Raw genomic sequence first — 10,743 nt, forward strand, 5'->3', positions numbered from 1 at the left:
TCAAGTGATCACAATATGGTCGAATTTCTGATACAAATGGAAGAGGAGAAAGCAGGGTTCCATACCAGTGTCCTCTGTTTGAACAGAGGGAAGTACGATAGGATGAGGGCTGAATTGGCTAAGGTGGACTGGGAGAGCGGACTGGTAGGTAGGACAGCTGAGGAACAGTGGAGGATTTTTAAGGAGATCCTTTTCAGTACTCAGCAACAATATATTCCGGTGATAAAGAAGGACTGTAAGAAAAGGGATAACCAGCCATGGATAACGAAGGAAATTAAGGAGAGTATTAAAGACCGATGCGGACAGAGTGGCCAAAAACAGTGGAGAAGCGGAAGAGTGGGAAAACTTTAAGAAACAACAAAGAACGACTAAGAAAGCGATAAAGAAAGGAAAGATAGGTTATGAAGCTAGGCTAGCTCTAAATATAAAAAATGATAGTAAAAGCTTTTACAAATATATAAAAAGGAATAGAGTGGCAAGAGTGAATGTTGGACCCTTGGAGGACGAGAGGGGGGATTTAATAGTGGGAAATGAGGAAATGGCTGAAACTTTAAATAAGTTTTTTGTGTCGGTCTTCACGGTGGAAGACACAAATAGTTTACCGAATATTAACGATAGAGGGTTGGGAGGAGGAGAGGTACTCAATACAATTAATGTTACCAGGGAGGCAATGCTTGGTAGACGAACGGGACTGAAGGTGGACAAGTCCCCGGGCCCGGATGGAATGCATCCCAGGGTACTGAAAGAAATGTCAGAGGTAATAGCGGATGCGTTAGTGGTTATTTATCAAAATTCGTTGGATTCTGGGGTAGTGCTGGCGGATTGGAAAACGGCTAATGTTACGCCGCTGTTTAAAAAAGGAAATAGACAAAAGGCAGGTAACTACAGGCCGGTTAGCTTAACGTCTGTAGTTGGGAAAATGCTGGAATCCATCATTAAAGAAATAACAGGCCATCTGGATAAGAATGGTTCGATTAAGCAGACGCAGCATGGATTCATATGGGGAAAGTCATGCTTGACGAACTTGTTGGATTTTTATGAAGATGTGACTAGTGCGGTTGACGGAGGGGAACCGGTGGATGTGGTGTTTTTGGATTTCCAAAAGGTGTTTGATAAGGTGCCTCACAAAAAGTTGCTGAAGAAGATTGGGTCACACGGAGTTGGGGGTAGGGTGTTAGTGTGGATTGGGGATTGGCTATCCGACAGGAAGCAGAGAGTCGGAATAAATGGGTGCTTTTCTGGTTGGCAGATGGTAACTAGTAGCGTGCCGCAGAGATCGATACTGAGGCCTCAACTATTTACCATTTATATAGACGATCTGGAGGAGGGGACTGAGTGTAGGGTAACAAAGGTTGCAGACGACACAAAGATAAGTGGAAAAGTGAATCGTGTGGAGGGCGTAGAAGGCCTGCAGAGAGATTTGGACAGGCTGAGTGAGTGGGCGAGGACCTGGCAGATGGAGTATAACGTTGACAAATGCGAGGTTATTCACTTTGGAAGAAATAATAGCAAATTGGATTATCTAAATGGAAAAAAATTACAACATGCTACTGTGCAAAGGAACCTGGGGGTCCTTGTGTATGAGTCGCAAAAACCCAGTCTGCAGGTGCAACAGGTGATCAAGAAGGCAAATGGGATGTTCGCCTATATCGCAAGGGGGATAGAATATAAAAGCAGAGATGTCTTGCTGCATCTGTACAGGGCATTGGTGAGGCCGCAGCTGCAATACTGTGTGCAGTATTGGTCCCCTTATTTGCGGAAGGATATACTGGCCTTGGAGGGAGTGCAGAGAAGGTTCACCAGGTTGATACCAGAGATGAGGGGTGTTGATTATGAGGAGAGACTGAGCAGATTGGGGTGTACTCGTTGGAATTTACAAGGCTGAGGGGGGATCTTATAGAGACCTATAAGATAATGAAGGGGCTGGATAGGGTAGAGGTGGAGAGATTCTTTCCACTTAGAAAGGAAGCTAGAACTGGAGGGCACAGCCTCAAAATAAAGGGGGGTCAGTTTAGGACAGAGTTGAGGAGGAACTTCTTCTCTCAGAGGGTGGTGAATCTCTGGAATTCTCTGCCCACTGAAGTGGTGGAGGCTACCTCGTTGAATATGTTTAAATCACGGATAGATGGATTCCTGATCGGTAAGGGAATTAGGGGTTACAGGGATCAGGCGGGTAAGTGGAACTGATCCATTTCAGATCAGCCATGATCTTATTGAATGGCGGGGCAGGCTCGAGGGGCTAGATGGCCTATTCCTGCTCCTATTTCTTATGTTCTTAAAAGTGTGTTAACCAGGGTTCAGGGTAAGCACATTCCTCTTAGAATGAAGGGCAAGGCTGGCAGAAGTAGGGAACCCTGGATGACTCGGGATATTGAGGCCCTGGTCAAGAAGAAGGAGGAGACATGTGACATGCACCGGCAGCAGGGATCAAATGAATCCTTTGAAGAGTATTGGGGGTGTAGGAGTAGAGTTAAGAGAGAAATCAGGAGGGCAAAAAGGGGACACAAGATTGTTTTGGCAGATAAGGCAAAGGAGAATCCAAAGAGCTTTTACAAATACATAAAGGGCAAAAGAGTAACTTGGGGGAAGAGTAGGGCCTCTTAAGGATCAACAAGGTAATCGATGTGCGGATCCACAAGACATGGGTGAGATCCTAAACTAATATTTCTCAACAGTATTTACTGTTGAGAAAAGCATGGATGTGAGGGAACTTGGGGAAATAAATAGTGATGTTTTGAGGAGTGTACATATTACAGAGAAGGAGGTGCTGGAAGTCCTAAAGCGCATCAAGGTAGATAAATCCCCGGGACCTGATGAAGTGTATCTCAGGACATTGTGGGAGGCTAGGGAGGAAATTGCGGGTCCCCTAGCATTTGAATCATTGATAGTCACAGGTGAGGTACGTGAAGATTGGAGAGTGGCAAATGTTGTGCCTTTGTTTAAAAAGGGCTGCAGGGAAAAGCCTGGGAACTACAGGCCAGTGAGCCTCACATCTGTGGTGAGTAAGCTGTTGGAAGGTATTTTGAGAGACAGGATCTACAGGCATTTAGAGACGCAAGGACTGATTAGGGACAGTCAGCATGGCTTTGTGAGTGGAAAATCATGTCTCACAAATTTAATTGAGTTTTTTGAAGGGGTAACCAAGAAGATAGATGAGGGCAGTGCAGTTGATGTTGTCTACATGGACTTCAGCAAGGCCTTTGACAAGGTACCGCATAGTAGGTTGTTGCATAAGGCTAAATCTCACAGGATCCAGGATGAGGTCGCTAAATGGATGCAAAATTGGCTTCTTGACAGAAGCCAGAGGGTGGTTGTAGAGGGTTGTTTTTCAAACTGGAGGCCAGTGACCAGCGGTGTGCCTCGGGCATCAGTGCTGGGTCCACTGTTATTTGTCATTTATATTAATGATTTGGATGAGAATATAGGAGCTATGGTTAGTAAGTTTGCAGATGACACCAAGATTGGTGGCATAGTGGACAGTGAAGTTATCTCGGATTACAACCGGATCTTGATCAATTGGGCCAGTGGGCTGACGAATGGCAAATGGAGTTTAATTTAGATAAATGCGAGGTGATGCATTTTGGTAGATTGAACCAGGACAGGACTTACTCAGTTAATGGTAGGGCGCTGGGGAGAGTTACAGAACAAAGAGATCTTTGCAAGTGGAGTCACAGGTGGACAGAGTGGTGAGGAAGGCATTCGGCATGCTTGGTTTCATTGTTAGAACATTGAATGCGGGAGTTGGGATGTCTTGTTGAAGTTGTACAAGACATTGGTAAGGTCACACTTGGAATACTGTGTACAGTTCTAGTCACCCTATTATAGAAAGGATATTATTAAACTAGAAAGGGTGCAGAAAAAATTTACTAGGATGCGACCGGGACTTGATGGTTTGATCTATAAGGAGAGGCTGGATAGACTGGGACTTTTTTCTCTGGAGCGTAGAAGGCTGAGGGATGATCTTATAAAAGTCTATAAAATAATGAGGGGCACAGATCAGCTAATTAGTCAATATCTTTTCCCAAGGTTAGGGGAGTCTAAAACTAGAGGGCATAGGTTTAAGGTGAGAGGGGAGAGATACAAAAGGGTGCAGAGGGGCAATTGTTTCAGAGGCTGGAGAGTGTCTGGGATGAGCTGCCAGAGGTAGTAGTAGAGGCGGGTACAATTTTGTCTTTTAAAAAGTATTTAGACACTTACAGGGGTAAGATGAGTATAGAGGGATATGGGCCAAAGACCTACATCAGATAGCAGGGAGGGACAAAGAACACTTGAGCAATAGTTATAGGGAATTCTATAGTTAGGGGTGCAAATAGGTGCTTTGTGGACGTGAGACTCCAAGATAATATGTTGCCTCCCTGGTGTGGAGATGCCGGCGTTGGACTGGGGTAAACACAGTAAGAAGTTTAACAACACCAGGTTAAAGTCCAACAGGTTTATTTGGTAGCAAAAGCCACACTTTTGCCTTTTGCCTCCCTGGTGCCAGGGTCCAGGATGTCTCTGAACGGGCAGAGAGCATTCTGAAGGGAGAGGGTGAACAGCCAGTGGTCGTGTTACACATTGGTACTAACAACATAGCTAGGAAGAGTGACGATGTCCTGCAGCAGCAGTTTAGGGAGTTAGGTAGAAAGTTAAAAAGCAGGACCTCTAGGGTTGTAATTTCAGGATTGCTCCCTGTGCCACGTGCCAGTGAGGCTAGAAATAGGAAGATAGTACAGCTCAACATGTCGTTAAACAGCTGGTACAGGAAGGAGGGTTTCAGATATCTGGCCCATTGGCATCTCTTCCAGGGCAGGTGGGACTTGTACAAGACGGAAGGGTTGCTTCCAAACTGGAAGGGCATAAACATTCTGGCTGGGAGGTTTGCTAGTGTCACACGGGAGGATTTAAACTAGTTTGGCAGGGGGGTGGCAACCAAAGCAAAGGTGAATTAACTGAAGGGGAACTCGAGAGTAGGGCCAGTAAGACTCAGAGAAAGAGCAGGCAGAGTGTGGTTGCTAATCAAAGAACGGTTGGTGGACTGAAGTGCATTTGTTTCAATGCGAGAAGTGTAACAGGTAAGGCAGATGAACTTAGAGCTTGGATTAGTATTTGGAACTATGATGTTGTTGCTATTACAGAGACTTGGATAAGGGAAGGACAGGATTGGCAGCTTAACGTTCCAGGATACAGATGTTTCAGGCAGGATAGAGGGGGATGTAAAAAGGGGTGGAGGAGTTGCACTACTGATTAAGGAGTAGTTGCACTGCAGGAGGACACCTCAGAGGGCTCATACAGCAAGGGTAGAGGAAGGGTGTAGTCACAATGTTGGGGGTTTAATGCAGGCCGCCCCACAGCCAGCGGGAGATAGAGGAACTGATATGTGGCAGATTTTGGCAAGGTGTAAAAGTAACAGGGTTGTGGTGGGAGATTTTAACTTCCACTATAATGACTGGGACTCACTTAGTGCTAGGGGCATGAATGTGGCAGAGTTTGGAAGGAGCATCCAGGAGGGCTTCTTGAAACAACGTAAATAGTCCAACTAGGGAAGGGGCCATACTGGACTTGGTAGTGGGGAATGAGCCCGGCCAGGTGGTCGATGTTTCAGTAGGGGAGCAGTTCGGCAACAGTGACCACAATTCAGTAAGCTTTAAGGTACTGATGAATAAAGATAAGTTGGTCCTCAGGTGAAGGTGCTAATTTGGGGAAGGCTAATTGCAACAATATTAGGCAGGAACTGAAGAATGTAGATTGGGGGCAGGTGTTTGAGGGCAAATCAACATATGGCATGTGGGAGACTTTCAAGTGCAAGTTGATAGGGATTCAGGACCGGCACATTACTGTAAGGATGAAGGGTAAGTATGGCAAGTTTCGGGAACCTTGGATAATGAGAGATATTGTGAGCCTCGTCAAAGAGAAAAAAGAAGCATTTGACAAGATTAGGAGGCTGAGAACACACGAAGCAAGTGAGGAATACAAGGAAAGTGAAAGAAACTTAAGCAAGGAGTAAGGAGGGCTAAAAAGGGTCATGAAAAGTCATTGGCCAGCAGGATTAAGGAAAATCCCTACGCTTATTATAGATATATAAAGAGCAAGAGGGTAGCCAGGGAGAGGATTGGCCCACTCAAGGACAGGGGAAGGAATCGATGCATGGAGAGAGAGGAAATGGGTGAGGTATTAAATGAGTATTTTGTGTCAGTATTCACCAAAGAGAAGGACTTGGTTCATAACAAATATGGGAAAGGGTGTGTTGATAGTTTGAGTCATGGTGAGATCAAAAAGGAGGTGGTATTGGGGGTGTTGAGAAACATTAAGGTAAACAAGTCCCCAGGACCTGATGGGATATACCCCAGAATACTGAGAGAGGCAAGGGAGGAAAGTGCTGCGGCCATGAGAGAAATTTTTGTATCCTCACTGGCTACAGGGGAGGTCCCAGAGGATTGGAGAATAGCCAATGTTATTCCTCTGTTTAAGAAGGGTAGCAAGCATAATCCAGGTAATTACAGGCCGGTGAGCCTCATGTCAGTGGTAGGGGAAATATTGGAGAGGATTCTTCAAGACAGGATTTACTCCCACTTGGAAATAAGTGGACGTATTAGCGAGAAGCAACATGGTTTTGTGAAGAGGAGCTTGTGCCTCAGGATCTTGATCGAGTTTTTGAAGGAAGTGATGAAGGTGATTGATGAGGGTAGGGCAGTGGATGTTGTCTACATGGACTTCAGTAAAGTCTTTGACAAGGTCCCTCAAGGAAGACTGATATAGAAGGTGAAGTCGCATGGGATCACAGGTGAGCTTGCAAGATGGATACAAAGCTGGCTCGGTCATAGAAGAGAGAGGGTAGCAGTGGAAAGGTGCGTTTCTGAATGGAGGGCTGTGACAAGTGGTGTTCCTCAGGGATCAGTGCTGGGAGCTTTGCTGTTTGTAATATATATATATATATAGGAAAATGTAACTGGTTTGATTAGTAAGTTTGCGGAAGACACAAAGATTGGAGGATTTGCGAATAGTGATGAGGACCATTAGAGCAGGATATGGATCGGTTGGAGACTTGGGCGGAGGGATGGCAGATGGAGTTTAATCCAGACAAATGAGAGGTAATGCATAATGGAAGGTCTAATACAGATGGGAAATATACAGTAAATGGCAGAACACTTAAGGGTATTGATAGGCAGAGGGATTTGGGTGTGCAGGTACATAGGTCATTGAAAGTGGCAACGTAGGTGGAGAAGGTAGTCAAGAAGGGGCACGGCATGCTTGCCTTCATCGGCCAGGTAACTGAGTTTAAAAATTGGCAAGTCATGTTGCAGCTTTATAGAACCTTAGTTAGGCCGCACTTGGAATATAGTGTCCAGTTCTGGTCTCCACACTACCACAAGTATGTGGTGGCTTTGGAAAGTCTACAGAAAAGATTTACCAGGATGCTGCCTGGTATGGAGGGCATTAGCAATGAGGAAAGATCGGAGAAAATTGGTTTGTTCTCACTGGAACAACGGAGGTTGAGGGCCGATCTGATAGAAGTCCACAAGATTATGAGGGGCATGGACAGAGTGGATAGTCAGAAGGTTTTTCCCAGGGTGGAAGAATCAATTCCTAGGGGACATAAGTTAAAGGTGCAAGGAGCAAGGTTTAACGGGGAAGTAGTGGAAGCAGATACGATGGTGACTTTTAAGGGGCGTCTGTACAAACACATGAATAGGATGGGAATACAGGTCCCCGGAAGGCTAGGGGGTTTTCGTTCAGTCGGGCAGTGTGGTCAGTGCAGGCTTGGAGGGCCGAAGGGCCTGTTCCTGTGCTGGATCTTTCATTGTTCTTTGTTCCAACATTTCAGTTGCCTTCCTAACTACTTTAGGGCGGCACGGTAGCACGGTGGTTAGCACTGCTGCTTCACAGCTCCAGGGTCCCGGGTTCGATTCCCGGCTCGGGTCACTGTCTGTGTGGAGTTTGCACATTCTCCTCGTGTCTGCGTGGGTTTCCTCCGGGTGCTCCGGTTTCCTCCCACAGTCCAAAGATGTGCGGGTTAGGTTGATTGGCCAGGTTAAAAATTGCCCCTTAGAGTCCTGAGATGCGTAGGTTAGAGGGATTAGTGGGTAAATATGTGGGGGTAGGGCCTGGGTGGGATTGTGGTCAGTGCAGACTCGATGGGCCGAATGGCCTCCTTCTGCACTGTAGGGTTTCTATGATACTTGCTATATAGAGTCGGAGTCATAGAGGTTTACAGTATGGAAACAGGCCCCTCGGCCCAACTTGTCCATGCCGCCCTTTATTTTTAAACCCCAAAGCTAATCCCAATTGCCCACATTTGGCCCATATCCCTCTATACCCATCTTATCCCTGTAACTGTCTAAATGCTTTTTAAAAGACAAAATTGTTCCCGCCTCTACTACTACCTCTGGCAGCTCGTCCCAGACACTCTCCACCCTCTGAAATAATTGCCCCTCTGCACCCTTTTGTATCTCTCCCCTTTCACCTTAAACCTATGCCCTCTAGTTTTAGACTCCCCTAACCTTGGGAAAAGATATTGACTATCTAGCTGATCTGTGCCCCTCATTATTTTATAGACTTTTATAAGATCATCCCTCAGCCTTCTACACTCCAGAGAAAAAAGTCCCAGTCTATCCAGCCTCTCCTTATAACTCAAACCATCAAGTCCCGGTCGCATCCTAGTAAATTTTTTCTGCACCCTTTCTAGTTTAATAATATCCTTTCTATAATAGGGTGACTAGAACTGTACACAGTATTCCAAGTGTGGCCTTACCAATGTCTTGTATAACTTCAATAAGACATCCCAACTCCCGCATTCAATGTTCTAACAATGAAACCAAGCATGCCGAATGCCTTCTTCACCACTCTGTCCACCTGTGACTCCACTTTCAAGGAGCTTTGAACATGTATCCGTAAATCTCTTTGTTCTGTAACTCTCCCCAACGCCCCACCATTAACTGAGTAAGTCCTGCCCTGGTTCAATCTACCAAAATGCATCACTTTGCATTTATCGAAATTAAACTCCATTTGCCATTCGTCAGCCCACTGGCCCAATTGATCAAGATCCTGTTGTAATCGCAGATAACTTTCTTCACTGTCCACTATGCCACCAATCTTGGTGTCATCTACAAACTTACTAACCATAGCTCCTATATTCTCATCCAAATCATTAATATAAATGACAAATAACAGTGGACCCAGCACTGATGCCCGAGGCACACCGCTGGTCACAGGCCTCCAGTTTGAAAAACAACCCTCTACAACCACCCTCTGGCTTCTGTCAAGAAGCCAATTTTGCATCCATTTAGCTACCTCATCCTGGATCCTGTGAGATTTAGCCTTATGCAACAACCTACCATGCGGTACCTTGTCAAAGGCCTTGCTGAAGTCCACGTAGACAACATCAACTGCACTGCCCTCATCTACCTTCTTGGTTACCCCTTCAAAAAACTCAATCAAATTTGTGAGACATGATTTTCCACTCACAAAGCCATGCTGACTGTCCCTAATCAGTCCTTGCATCTTTAAATGCCTGTAGATCCTGTCTCTCAAAATACCTTCAAAGAACTTACCCACCACAGATGTGAGACTCACTGGCCTGTAGTTCCCAGGCTTTTCCCTGCAGCCCTTTTTAAACAAAGGCACAACATTTGCCACCTCAGTGGGTAGCACTTGTCTTTCTTAATTCCTTCAAGGGATGATGGCGTCACTGGTGTATCCATCCCCAATTGACCCAGAGAAGGTGGTGGTGAGTCTTAAATTCTGCAGTCCATCTGGTACAATGTCATTAGGAAGTGACAGCTAGGATTTTGATCCCACAGCAGTGAAGTAAAAGGAATATATTCCAAGTCAGGAATGGCATGGGGCTTGGACAAATTTATTACGAGTCCATTAATAACGGACAGCGCCAGGGACCCGGGTTCAATTCCAGCCTGGAGTGACTGACTGTGTGGAGTTTTGCATGCTCTCCCCACCTCGGTGTGGATTTGCTCCTTGTACTCCGGTTTGCTCCCATACTCCAAAGATGTGTAGGTAGGTGAATTAGCTATGGTAAATTGTCCCTTAGTATCCCAAGATGCGTAGGTTATGTCGATAATCCATGAGAAATGTGTGGGGTTACTGGGATAGTGTGGGGGAAAAAGGGCCTGAGCAAGATACTCTGTCAGAGAGTCGATGCAGACCCGATGGTCCAAATGGCCTCCTCCTATAGTATGGGAATTCTCTGATATCAATAAAACTGACAGGAATAATAATGTGTAGCGTTTATTGATCACACTGTTAACATTTACAGTGTCAGACATCCAGTTTTTAATTGTAAACACAACCTCAAATATTCTGGTTCTTACCCCAGTTTCTGTATTTTACAGTCTGGTTTCCTCGTGGCGGAAACAGTAGTTTCACTCCTGAATCTCCCAGATTATTGCAGCTCAGACTAAATGGAAAGAGTGAAAGACACGTTAAAATCAGTTAAATTTCAACAAGGAAGGAAGGAGCTGGGTCAATTTTCGGGTCAGAAATTTAGCACTGGTGGGGACCTGGTTCAAGTTACAATCCTACATTGCAGCCAATTGTCCTTTCAGTTGAATGGAAAAAAAAAGTGAGCAGTGAAAACTGATGAACAATTCACTGGTTTGGCCAATGGTGAATACCACTTTCACCTCTCTGTGTATTTTTTGTTTCTTCGTCCATGGGATTTGGGTATCGCTGGCGAGACCAGCATTTAGTGCCCACTGCTAATTGTCGCTGAGAAGGCGGGGGTAATTAGGGATGTGAATAAATAAGTAA

General features: G+C 45.4%; 1 protein-coding gene across 1 annotated transcript in view; it reads right to left on the reverse strand.

The window, feature by feature from the left end:
- The window catches only part of LOC144493890 (NACHT, LRR and PYD domains-containing protein 3-like), a 42,248-nt gene that overhangs the window by 13,660 nt on the left and 17,845 nt on the right, over positions 1 to 10,743 (reverse strand). Inside the window, exon 7 of the mRNA XM_078213473.1 lies at positions 10,305 to 10,390. The gene's annotated coding sequence lies outside the window, so the exon portion shown is untranslated. The remainder of the gene's footprint in view (positions 1 to 10,304; positions 10,391 to 10,743) is intronic.

This window comes from Mustelus asterias, chromosome 5, assembly GCF_964213995.1.
Source record: "Mustelus asterias chromosome 5, sMusAst1.hap1.1, whole genome shotgun sequence".
NCBI classification, from domain to species: Eukaryota; Metazoa; Chordata; class Chondrichthyes; order Carcharhiniformes; family Triakidae; genus Mustelus; species Mustelus asterias.